The sequence below is a fragment of the Orcinus orca genome, chromosome 4 (assembly GCF_937001465.1).
Source record: "Orcinus orca chromosome 4, mOrcOrc1.1, whole genome shotgun sequence".
In the NCBI taxonomy this organism is placed as follows: Eukaryota; Metazoa; Chordata; class Mammalia; order Artiodactyla; family Delphinidae; genus Orcinus; species Orcinus orca.
Window position 1 is genome coordinate 102,136,966 of NC_064562.1, and position 13,849 is coordinate 102,150,814.

A 13,849-nucleotide genomic window follows, 5' to 3' on the forward strand; every position below is an offset into this window, starting at 1 on the left:
TTAGTTTTTCTATTCCTCAGACTACAATCTTATTTTAATAATTCTAACCAGTCATCTCTGTCAAAAATTTCAAGGTAAAAATTCAACTGACTAAAACGTGCGCTGCTAAAATAGTAATGATAAAAGGTGTAAGAAATGAAGATGTCTCCAATATTTGAGTAAATCCTACAAAACCTACCATTTTCCTGCCAGAAGAATAAACCTTCCTCTCTGACAGTGTTAGCATATAACTGAAGCTAAATTAGCCTCTTTGCTCCCCACACCTTATTGGAAACCTTTGGAAATTCCAAAGGTATGTTAACCTAAAAATAGGGTTGCCAGATTTAGCAAATAAAATACAGGATGTCCGGTTAAATTTTAATTTCAGATAAACAATTAATAATTTTTTTTGGTATGAGTATGTCCCATGCACTAAAATACATCTTATATTTTATCTGGCAACCCTACTTTAAAAGCATGTAAGAATATAAACAAGTTTTCCCAAATATAATATAGAGCAATGAAATGCATCTGTTCACTAAATTTATTGGAAAGTCTTTCACATAATGGAAGCTTTTTTAAAAAAGAAGAAAAATGCTATTAACTTTCAGAATCGGTGCCTGACCTTTGGAAATGGTACTATCAATAGGCTGATTTTACTTTAAGAAAAAAAATGTTTTTAACATAAAGCTATTCTAGTACTTTGTTGAGTCAATTGCCTTTATTTCATGGGAAACTGAATTCTTAAATTTGAAATAAAATGACCAATAGAGTTAAGAAAATAGATTCACCAAGTTTCTGGTATTTTCTAGTGTCTTCTGGTAGCTTCCGCTCATCACCAGAGTGGTAAGTTTGAACCTGAGCACTGAAATGTATCTTTGATTTTTACTTAGCCCATGTGTCCCATGGCTTCTCATGCCTTAGTTACTTCGGTAAACTCTCAAGATAGCTTGCAGTGGTGAATAAGAAATGCACGTGTCTAGATATTAGTTTATACATGTTCATGTGTGTATCTTCTCCATTCACTTAAAATGTAATCATGAGGCGAGCGACAGCAGCTGTTGAATCTCCACTGTATTTCCTTCCAGTGCTTTGCCCAGTACTCTGTACACCATGAGTGCTCAATAAATGTTGTGACTGACTCCTGCTCTGCCTCCGATGCTTTGGAGAACTCTTTTCCTGTCCACAACAGTGAGTTTCAACAAGGGGGGCATACTCTTGGGGAGTATCAGAATTTCTAGAGGGCTTTTTCCAACTCTGCGCGTATCCCTACCCAAGACTTGGCTGTGTGAGCATTTGTTGCCACCTCTCCCTCCCTTTTGCTCTCCCCCGTGTGTGTGTGTGTGTGTGTGTGTGTGTGTGTGTGTGTGTGTGTGTGTATAATTGGAGATGTTACCAATGGGATGCTGTCACGCCTGTGAACAGTGCCAGGACACAGATTTTTTTAAAGGGCTGGGAAAAAGGACAAATACTGTAAGATTCTATTCACACGAGATATCTAAAGTAGTCAAAAAATCATAGAAACAGAACATAGAAAAGTGATTACCAAGGGCTGGGGCTTTAGTGTTTAGCCAGTGTAGAGTTTCAGTGTTGCAAAATGAAAGAGTTCTAGGGTCTCTTGCCCAGCTATGTAAATGTACTTAAAACTACTGAACTGTGTGCTTAAAAATGGTTAAGATGGTAAATTTAAAGTTAATGTGTTTTTTAGCAAAATAAAAAAGGGGGAAGGGGGTTGGGAAGCACTGGTCTATAGTATCCCTTGGTTTTGCTCCTTTCCACCCTCATTCTCTTTAAGGAGAACAGTAAAAATAACCATCACTGTGTTCCTAATCCATGTTTAAGTACTCTACTCACTTGTTAGGGCTGATAAGTATTATCAAAGCCCACTTGGCGCCCTTAGCTGTTACCTCCCATCTATTTGCTCTCCTGCAGGCATCTTCCTGTGCCATCCTCCCCCCACCCAAACCTACCTCTGAGCCCTGTGGCCATCTCTCAGCTCCAGCCAAGGCGCTTCCTTGATTCAGATCTCTATGGCCCCTCCGGCTTTCTGGTCACCCTCAAGTGGACCATAGATTCCACATTTCCTAAACCTGTTGCCACAACTGAGGACCAGCCCCACAATTCCACACTACACCCTGGCTCTGAGCAGCCCAGCCTGGGAAGAATTTCAGGTGCTCCTTCTTGCTCAAGAAGAGAGATCAGACAAGTATGAATTGTCCAGCAGCCACCCTTGTACATAACACATTACAGGTGCTCAGTAAGTGTCTGGGGGTGAATGAATAAGTGAATGGATGAACACATTTGAATGGAGTCCGTCCTCAATGCCGGGCCTTTCCGGGCTGCTTTGGGGACAGCATCATCCTAACCAGAGGCATCTTGCCCAGAGTGTGCAGTAGGTAGGGCTTGACAAGAGGTAAAGCTGACTGGGCAGCCTCATTCTGTTTCCAATCCTCCACGCTGAACATGAAGTACAGCAAAAACTGTTTTCCAGTTCGCTGACCATAAACACGTCCTCTGACGGTAAAGAGGATATACATTGGACCCCAAGTCCGGAAGTCTGTGTCCCAAACTTAGCCCTGTCCCTAACTTGCTGTGTAGCTCCAGGCAGGTCACACACCCTCTTTGAGTATCAATTCCTTCCTGCAAAATGACGGGTTGTTGCTCCATTTTTGGTACTGTGGGATTCAGTGGGTCGGAATGTGCTATGTGCTTTTATTATTCCATACCCTCCCTTAGTTTCGTTGGCTTCCCGTTGTCTTCGCAATCAGAAAAGCTCCCTGACACTAAGCACATAACCACCTCTGAGGAAGGCTTGATCTCGAGGGCACCTCTGAGAGAAGGCGGCCAGGGTGAGAAAGAAAGGGTCTCAAAGAGGAATGTGCAAGCTCTCAGCCCCTTCTGGGTCACAGCTGCCCAGAGCAACTTGTGTGAGGCTGGTCCCTGGAACACGAGCCACATTCCCACTGAAACGTAGCCAGAAAAATCCACTCCCAAACCAAGTTTTTCCTAGACGAAAGAAGTACCAGCATTCGTTAAAGCCTGCTTTATGCATTGTGAAGTCACTGGTGACAGCGGGTAACAATACACACTCATGGAAGGATGAATGAATGTCTGGTACATATGGGGTTAAAGGAGGCCGTCAAAAAGATGCTACCGCCAGTTGACCCTTGAGCTGGAGGCTCCCCTTCCCACCCACCCCCACCCGTCCCTGGAATATGCTTTCCACTTGCCTTCCCTGTTCCCAGAAGCTGCTCCAAGGATACAGCCTTGAGATAGAAATGTGGTGCTGAGGCTCCTGGACAGTGCGGAGAAGGCCTCTGAGTAAACTTCTAAGAGTCTGGTGGGCACGCGTGGAGATCTACTCATCTTGCTGCCACCCAAGAAAGTCCCCTTGCTTCTTATACCTGCCACGACCAGTCTGGAGGGCTGCCTCTGTCTTCAGTCTCTCCCTGCCCTCTACCAAGGAGGCCGGTTTCAAGTTTTACCCTGGAAGGCCCCGAGAAGGCTGCTTGCAAAGCAGCATCAGGTTTCTTATTCAAATCTCCAAACAACGTGTGAGGCATCATTTTCCACAATTCACAGGTGAATAAGTTGAGCCTCAGGGGAGTGACCATGTGTACGAGGTCCGACAGCTAGTAAACAGCAGAGACAGATCGGGCCCATTCTAATGCCACCAAGCTGCTGTCGGGATTAGGTGCCATTCAGTAACCTAAGTGATCAACAGCTGGTGATTTCGTTTCCTATAATGCTTCACAGTTCCTCGTCCTGGTGCTACACAAGCTTAAGGATGAGAAATCCCGTCTCTGTCCCCCCCCCCCCAACTCACTCACCAATGGCCTTGCTCTGAGCTCCCTGAATGTGGAGGATTTGAAAGCTGGCATTTTGCACGTGTGTCTTGGATGCTTCTATCTCTATGTTAATTTTTAGAGGGAAGATAATACACTTTGCCGTATCACGGGGAAGCCGAGAGATGCTATCAGTCAATGAGCTTTCACCTCTTGGGCGAATTATCAACATTATTAAAGTAGGTCTATTTTCTCAGAAGAATCAGAGAGGAGACAAATACAGGCCAATTTATCTGTCAGCCTGCCATGTGAAGCTTCCTGGTCTGTCGCTTCACCTGCTATCTTTCTATCAAATCCCCCTTCCCCAGTTAAATCTACAGATTATTATTATCTACAGACCGTCACTAAGATGTCCCCACCCCAAATTCATCATCTGAAATGGAATGATCTGTCATATCTCAAACCACCTCTCCTGATTCTGTCTGCTTGCTAATGGTACCTCCACTTGCTCAGATTCTCAGGCTCAAAATCGGGCTCATCTTTTTTTTTTTTTTTGCGGTACGCGGGCCTCTCACTGTTATGGCTTCTCCCGTGGCGGAGCACAGGCTCCGGACGCGCAGGCTCAGCGGCCATGGCTCACGGGCCCAGCCGTTCCGCGGCACGTGGGATCCTCCCGGACCGGGGCACGAACCCGTGTCCCCTGCATCGGCAGGCGGACTCTCAACCACTGCGCCACCAGGGAAGCCCTATTGGTCAATTTTTGTTGCCTTGTGCTTCATTAACAAACAACCCCAAATCTAGCACAGAGGATCATACATGAAGGTTTTCAAAACATGTTTGATGAATGAATCCCTCACCTATAAAATAAAGTATTGGGTCTAGATTAGTGGATTTAAAATTTTAACACAGACGAACCTCTTTCCTCCCTACCTCCCCAAGCAATTCTGTATGGAAGCCCAAATGGGAAAGAGATGAAAGATTGAGGGCTTTGAGACACTTCCTTGAAATCTTAGCAGAACCCCTTGGGGTTTGAAAACCACTAATTTGACTCCATTTCAAGACTAAGAATCTGTGATCCTTGGACCTGCAGTATCAGCCTGTCTTCCGTCAGGACTAGTGAGTGACTACAGTTAAGCTTGGCCTCCCAAGTTTAGGGTCTTGATTTGCAGACTTGCTGTGCCCTTGGCTTTGTTGAGTGAGCAGACCACTCAACACACCACGGCATTTAGCTGAGAGGAGATCCCGGTCCAACATGCTTCCTGTGGTGAGCTAAATTGTGTCCCCCTAAAATTCATATGTTGAGGTCCTAACCCCCAGTACCACAGAATGTGACTGTATTTGGAGACAGGACCTTTAAGAGGTAATTAAAATGAGGCTGTGAGGGTGGGCCATAACCCAATCTGACTGGTGTCCTTATAAGAAGAAATTGGACACACAGAGAGACACCTGGGCTGCACGTGGACAGAGAGACAACCATGTGAAGAGGCAGCAAGAGCCCATCTGCCAGCCAAGGAGGGGCCTCAGAGGAAACCAACTCTGCTCATCTTGGACTTCCAGCCTCCAGAACTGTGAGAAAATAAATGTCTGTTGTTTAAGCCTGCCAGTCTGTAGTATTTTGTTATGCAGCCCTAGCTGACTAATACACCTCCCCCTACCAAAGGTGCAGGGCTCAGAAGGCCACTCTCATTCCTGAGGCCCAAAACGAGTCCAAACTGGTCAGAGAAGACAGAGCCTCAGAAATGCCCCTTGTGTGGCACCACCAGAACCTCTGAGAGTTTGAGCTAAGTCCTCACACTTGCCCCTAGGTCTCTTCTCCATCAACTGCTCTGTCTTTCCCTCTTGGGCCCTAATTTCAGTTACATCCCTCAAGCACAGAAGCAGCAGCTGCTATAAGGAAACAGCTGGCTGGGGGCTGGGGTGCGGGGCAAATAAATGAGCTGGGCAAGTGAGAACAGGAGTAGTGGCTGAGCGGGTTCAACCCAGCTGAAAAACTCCCCAGGTGGAGCCAGTGGATCCCAGGGCCTAACTCAGCAGGTGTTTCCCTGGGCGCCTTCCAGGTGGAGGGCTGCCAGATAAAATACAAGACACCATTTAATTTTGATTTCAGATAAGCAATGAATAATGTTTTAGTATAAGCATGTCCTGGGCAATGTTGTATTTATCAGCTATATCTGGCAACTGCATCCAGGAGCTCTCACGTGCTGGGGCAGAGAAAGAATGTGAGGAAACTGAGAGGGAAGAAATTAAATATGATCATGTGCAGCACAGACGGAGGACACGGCAGAGACTGGCACATCATAGGTTCTGAACCAATTTGGGAAGAAGGAAAGGAGTGCTTCTGGGTGATGTGTCTCTGGCCAGGGCAGGTGGGGCTGGAGACTGTCACCATCCCAGCCTGCAGCCCCTTATTTGGAGTCAAGTCAAAGCATCCCAGTTGTATTCATTTTCTGTTGCTGCTGTAACAATCTATCACAAACCTCGTGGCTTAAAATAACACAACCGTATTATCTTATGGCCCTGGAGGTCAGAAATCTGAAACGGGTCTCACTGGGCTAAAACCAAGGTGTCAGGAGGACAACATTTCTTCTGGAAATTTTAGGGGAGAACCCATTTCTTACCTTTTCCAGCTTCTGGAGGCCACATGGCCTCCTCATCTTGAAGGCAGCAGCATAGCACCTTCAATTCTCTCTCTCTCTCTCTCTCTCTCTCTCTCTCCCCCTCTGTCCTCCCCATCCCCCTCTCCCTTTCCTTTCTCTCCTTGCCCCCTCTATGCTTCCATCATCCCTTCTCCTTCTTTGACTTTGATCTGTCTGTCTTCAACATATAAGGACCCTTGTGATTACGTTGGTCCACCTGGATCATGGTAACATACATACCCACAGGCTCTGGAGATTAAGACATGGATATCTTTGCAGGGCCATTATTCTATCCGCCAGTGTTTCTCCCCTGTGGCTTCTGTCACCTTGTCAAGGCTGCTATTAGGAAAAAACAGAGTTTGGCCAGGATCCATGGCTCCTAGATATATACAAGGATGGTGCTCAAAAATCAAGGTGTGGGGCTTCCCTGGTGGCGCAGTGGTTGAGAGTCCGCCTGCCGATGCAGGGGACACGGGTTCGTGCCCCGGTCCGGGAGGATCCCGCGTGCCGCGGAGCGGCTGGGCCCGTGAGCCATGGCCGCTGAGCCTGTGCGTCCGGAGCCTGTGCTCCACAACGGGAGAGGCCACAACAGTGAGAGGCCCGCGTACCGCAAAAAAAAAAAAAAAAAAAAATCAAGGTGTTGAGTACTAGGGGTTGAGACTTAGGCATGGACATGAAAGGCTGAGGGAAGGAGATAGAATGTAGATCTGAAACTAAAATGAGACACACTCAGGTCTGACCTCCTGAATATACTCCCCAGTCTACCCTGTGGGGGCATTTCTGACACCCTAAGGCTGCCTTAAATATTGCTTTCAACCAGGTCTCCCTTGGTTTGGGTGGAGAGAGCACAGTATGCTTTCTCTCAAGGTCGCAGCCCTGGGGTAGCCTGAGCCCTGCACCGTCTTAGCAACAGCTCCACGTGTAGACCCTTGGTGACCAGGCTCTGACCCTTCAGAATCTTAGTGGCTGTGCTCCTTTGCTAAGGCTGCTGTAACAAAAGACCTCAAACATGGAGGCTTAAACAACAGAAATGTATTTTCTTACAGTTCTAGAGGCTAGAAGTCCAAAAGCAAGGTGTCAGCAAGGACGGTTCTTTCTGAGCCCTGTCCATGCCTCTCTCCTAGCTTCTGCTGGTTGGCTGGGAATGTCTGTCATTCTTTGGCTTGTAGATACATCACCCCATCTCTGCCTTCATCTTCACCTGGTGTTCTTCTGTGGTCATGCCTCTGTGTCAAAATTTCCCTTTTAATAATGACACCAGCCATACTGGATTAGGGCTCCACCCTAATGACGTCATTAACTAATAACACCTGTAGTGACCCTGTTTCCAGATAAGGTCACATTCTGAGGTACTGGGGAGAGGGTTAGGACTTCAGCACATGAATTTGGGAGGGGACACAATTCAACCTGTAACAGTGACTTAGAGACTTCAAGTCACCTAATTCCACAGCTCTCAGTGAAATGGGCATGAGTAATTCTACCCATGAAGTATTCACCCACCTCCCTCAGTGTGTGTCCATTAAATGCTTAATCCCTCTGCTTCCTCAGCTCGTGGCAGAATGCAGTTTCAGATGTGCATGTCTCTTCCTTATCCTCATGGTTCCTTGAGGTGGATATTATTAACCTCATTTTATAAACGAGACTAAGAGTTTGAGAAAGCTGCCAGAACCACAGCACTCATTCGGGCAGAGCAGGAAGTCACACTTTGTGACCCTCACTTCCACTGGCCCTTTCAAAAGAGGGACAAGTGAGTGAGGACTAGGGCTTACCAAGTGTTATCCCCAATAGAAAACTGAGTCCCCGTAGAGAACTGAGCAGATCCTTGGGTCTGGAATCATCTGGCAAATTCCTTGAGGTTCAAAAAGTGCTACCAGCCAGGGACTAATTCACTGTTGGGTGAGCTGTGGGAAGCATGAGGGTAGGGGGAGTTCAGCTTCCAACAACAGAGGTATCTATGCCTGCGGTCTTGGGTCACACCCACATGGACACAAAGGCTTGGCATTCCCCATTCTAAGCTCCCAGAGGCCACTCCACCCTGCCCTTTGAAAAGGTAGATTCTTATAACTAGATAAACAGTTCCCCTTCCCCAGCCCAGAGCAGCATTACAGGAATCCCAAAAAGTACTTTTTTTTAATTACATAAAGTAATAAAATACTTAGGAATAAACCTACCTAAGGAGGTAAAAGACCTGTACTCAGAAAACTATAAGACACTGATGAAAGAAATTAAAGATGATATAAACAGATGGAGAGATATAGCATGTTCTTGGATTGGAAGAATCAACATTGTGAAAATGACTATACTACCCAAAGCTATCTACAGATTCAATGCAATCCCTATCAAATTACCAGTGCCATTTTTTTTTTTTTTTTTTTTACAGAGCTAGAACAAAAACATCTTAAAATTTGTATGGAGATAAAAAAGACCCTTAATAGCCAAAGCAGTCTTGAGGGAAAAAAATGGAGCTGGAGGAATCAGACTCCCTGACATCAGACTATACTACAAAGCTACAGTAATCAAGACAATATGGTACTGGCACAAAAAAAGACATATAGATCAATGGAACAGGCCAGAAAGCCCAGAGATAAACCCACACACCTATGGTCAACTAATCTATGACAAAGGAGGCAAGGATATACAATGGAGAAAAGACAGTCTCTTCAATAAGTGGTTCTGGGAAAACTGGACAGCTACATGTGAAAGAATGAAATTAGAACACTCCCTAACACCATACACAAAAATAAACTCAAAATGGATTCGAGACCTAAATATAAGACTGGACACTATAAAACTCTTAGAGGAAAACATAGGCAAAACACTCTATGACATAAATCACAGAAAGATCTTTTTTGGCCCACCTCCTAGAGTAATGGAAATAAAAACAAGAATAAACAAATTGGACCTAATGAAACTTAAAAGCTTTTCCAAAGCAAAGGAAACTGCAAACAAGATGAAAAGGCAGCCCTCAGAATGGGAGAAAATATTGGCAAACAAATCAACAGACAAAGGATTAATCTCCAAAATATATAAACAGCTCATGCAGCTCAAAAATAAAAAAACGAACAACCCAATCCAAAAATGAGCAGAAGACTTAAATAGACATTTCTCCAAAGAAGACATACAGATGGCCAAGAAGCACATGAAAATCTGCTCAACATCGCTAATTATTAGAAAAATGGAAATCAAAACTACAATGAGATATCACCTCACACCAGTTAGAATGGGCATCATCAGATAATCTACAAACAATAAATGCTGGAGAGGGTGTGGAGAAAAGGGAACCCTCTTGCACTGTTGGTGGGAATGTAAATTGATACAGCCACCATGGAGAACAGTATGGAGGTTCCTTAAAAAACTGAAAATAGAACTACCATATGACCCAACAATCCCACTACTAGACATATACCCAGAGAAAACCATGATTCAAAATGACACACGCACCCCAATGTTCATTGCAGCACTATTTACAATAGCCAGGTCATGGAAGCAACCTAAATGCCCATCGACATACAAATGGGTAAAGAAGATTTGGTACATATATACAATGGAATATTACTCAGCGATAAAAAGGAACAAAATTGGGTCATTTGTAAGGACATGGATGGATCTAGAGACTGTCATACAGAGTGAAGTTAAGTCAGAAAGAGAAAAACAAATATCGTATATTAATGCTATATGTGGAACCTAGAAAAATGGTACAGATGAATGGGTTTGCAGGGCAGAAATTGAGACACAGATGTAGAGAACAAACATATGGACACCAAGGGGGAAAGCGGCGTGGGGGGAGGGGGGGTGTGATGAATTGGGCGATTGGGATTGACATGTATACAGTGAAGTGTATAAAATGGATGACTAATAAGAACCTGCTGTATAAAAAAATAAATAAAATAAAATTCAAAAAAAAACCCCAAAAACCTCAGATCCTGGGTCGCATCCTTAGAATCTGGTGTGGGGCTCAGGAATATGCATTATTAACAAGCTCCCCAGGTGGTATTTACACAGGTGGTTCTGAGATGCACTTTCAGAATCTTTGTTCTGCAACTTTCTATTCTTTAGAAGGTTTGAGTCCCTGTTCCCCAAGACAAGGATTTATGGGGCAACAGATTTCACCACAGCCCCCCTGCCATGAGCCACTGGGGGGGCAACTGAGTCACAGGTTGAGACTGACCAAGAAATCAAGTGGTCCGAGCCAGGAAGCAAGGGTGGTCTTCTTTTCCGTGATGGAATACAGAAGGGTTGTGGCACTGCCAGAGAGAGTGGTGACACGGACGTGCACAATGTCACCTCACTCTCCCAGCTCCGCTCTCCAATTCTCCCTTTCAGGCTGCACCCAGGAGGCCCCCTGCTAGACCGAAAGAACTGCAAAGCAATGGCGGGGGTGGCTGGTGCAACACTCCACGAGCTGAGGCCCCATCCGAGCTAATGCAGAGGCATGCTGGTGGGAAGTAGGAGAAAGGGGGCGTGGTGCAGCAACCACAAGCAAGACTCCAGGGTCAGACCACCTGCGTTCATTCTGGATTCTTCCCTGTGTTAGCTGTGGATTCTTCCTAGGGCAGGTCAACAACCTCTCTGTGCCTCAGTGCTATTGTCTGTGAAATGGGGGGAAGAGCCCAGTGTCTGCCTCTAAGGAAATTACAGGGAAGGAAGGAGGTCATCCTTTTAAAAAGCACTTACCATATCAAAGGTGCTCAAAAGCGTTAGCTAAAATTATTAACCCATGGGTCTTGGTTGGAACTGTTACTTTGGCTTCTGGCAAGTCCATAAAGAGGAAAGGGGCACATACTAGATGCTCAGTAAATATCAGTTACATGTGCGTTTGTAAGCCTTGCCTGCTTGCATGCTGCTCCTGTATCCACCCCCAGATCCGAAGCACAGGGAGGGCAGTGTCCTTTGATCTTCTCCGGGATCCTCACACAGGGTTTGCCCAAGATAGGTACCAACAAACAGAAGCCCAGTTGGAGATGGATCCCATGACAGCTATATCATCTTCCCCAGCCCTTCCTCTCACACTTGAAAAACGGACTCGCCAGGGCTTCATTGCCCATGAAACTGGAAAGTCTTGTTGCTAATTGTTCATTCTGAGGCTACTTCACAATCCTGATGTCTTTACTGATGAACACCCGTGACCTCCCCCTCCTTTCTCATCCAACCCCCAAGTGGTACCAGAGTGGATCCAGACAGCGGGCTGCCATTGTACATGGGTTCAGATTATAAAAATGTCAAGTACTGGAAAAAATACATTTCAAATTAACTCAATTTAAATATGGGGCCACTTCATTAAATATGTAACTTGAATCTTCAGTGTTTCACTGCAAGAGGAGGAGGTGGGGAGGGGAGCAAAGGGTGGGGGGAGTGAGCCCCTGGCCCCTGCTGGGCATTGGGCTGGGCAGGTTTCCGGGCCACCCGTCTCTCCCACTGGGTGTGAACTGGGTCTTGCTGATTCCCTAGGGTCTGGGACGGCAGGAGGCACACTGCTCCTGCCCGTTGTGGTCAGGAACCAGCACCTCCAGAGGAAGAAAAACTCTGCTGCTTGCCACCCTGGCTGGTCCCCTTCCTCCCCTTTACCTAAGTGGGTACCGAGCTGCCAGCTGCTATGAGATCAAAGCCAAAGGGGAGAGGCTCCGTGCATGCGCACTGCAGGGCAACCAGAAACATTGGTTTAGGTCAGCCGTTGTCAGTCTTGATCTGTCAATTTCTTACTTTTAGCACAGCACTAACAACATACACTTATTCACTATGAAAATAATGTTATAAGTGAATTTCCTGTGGGAAAGCTAATCTGTTTAAGGTGAGTCTGAAACTGTAGCTCCTGGCCCCCTTACCTCTTGTTTTTACAAAAGGGGCATTTTGAGAAATTCAGGTATACTGGACAATGGCTGGTTTTTATTGGGGAGGGTGGTAGTGTTGTCCCCCGAGGATCTGAAACAAGAATAAAAAGGTCCGGAGAGAGAGATGGAATCTGATCAATTTGGGCCCAAAAAGTAGAGTCAGTGGAGCATGCGGTCCTAGAGTTTGGAGTGAGGGGTAGCAAGGGGAGGAGCGCTGAGGAGAGGGGAGTCCCTTTGCAGAATAAAATTAGGGTGCATGAGAGGGTAACATGACTTAAAGACCCTGAGGCCCATTTGCAATTCACTGTCCTAATCCTGCCAGGACCCAATAAACATGAGAAGGCTTAGTGCAATGGGAGGCTCACTGTGAGGTTGGTAAAAGTGGCCTTTGATACCCAGGCCTGTGAGACACACAGCCAATATTCAGCCAATATTCTTTCTCTTGACACTGCCACCTCCTCTGCAGGAGGCATATCCCTGCCCTACGGATATTGGGATTGGCCATGTGACTTGCTTTGGCCAAAAGAATTTGCAGACAGGGTAGTGACAGTGAGCAAGTTTTGAGCCTATGACTGAAGAAGCGTTGAGGGTTTCCATTTATTCCTCAGTTTGCAGCTGGTCCAAGAAGGATGAGAGACACATGGAGCAGATCTGGACTCTACCCACAGCTTGGAGCCGAGCCCAGCCTAGCACAGATCAGCTGAACCCAAGTTGACCAATGGACACTTGAGCAAGAAATAAACCCTTATTATATATCACTGAGGTTTTGGATGATTTGTTATGCAGCATTACTGTAGCAATACCTGACTGATGCATTGCCCTTTCCCTGTTTCCTACCACCTCACTCTATGTGCCTCCTATCCTTTCTCCTAGGTCTTTTCCCAATCAGAGTATTTCTTTTTTTAAAATTTTTATTTGAGTATAGTTGATTTACAATGTTGTGTCAGTTTCAGGTGTACAGCAAAGTGAATTTGTTATACATATATACATATTTCAACCTAAAAGGCCTGAGGTCAACTTCTTAACACTTAAACTAAATTTTAATTACAGACTTTCCCCTCCCAAATATATATATGCTTCCCAAGTCATTGTCTCTTTGCCAAAAGAAAGGCTTTTCTATTAGGATTTCAGAAATCACCAAGCAGGTGAAAAAGGCATTTACAGACTGGGCACACTTTTTTATGTCTCCTGATTTCACACTCCTAATAGCCAGGGTGAGGCACACCCCATCAAACAGCTGATTTTTCAAGAAGGCTCAAAATACTGAAAGAAGGGCTCAACAGAAGCCACACATCTGCTTCATTCTATCATTTGCTCACAAGAAGCGGCAACATGGGCTGGCGATTCTAGCTGCCCACCCCTCCCTTCAAGTTTGGCCAGCTCCCCAGTGCACATGGCAGCATGTGTTCAGGAAGATGACTAATGTTAGCAGAAGGCTCTGGAGACTCTCTCAGGGAACTTTAATTTATTAAATATAAAAATCCATGTTTAAATATAATGTCAAGGGTACGACACAGACCAGCATTAGCTAAGACAGACTGCTGCCTCTAATCTTCAACAAAGAGACGTTCTTCATGTTCTGGCTTCTGGGCTTAAAACCTCTAACGATTTTCCAGGAAGG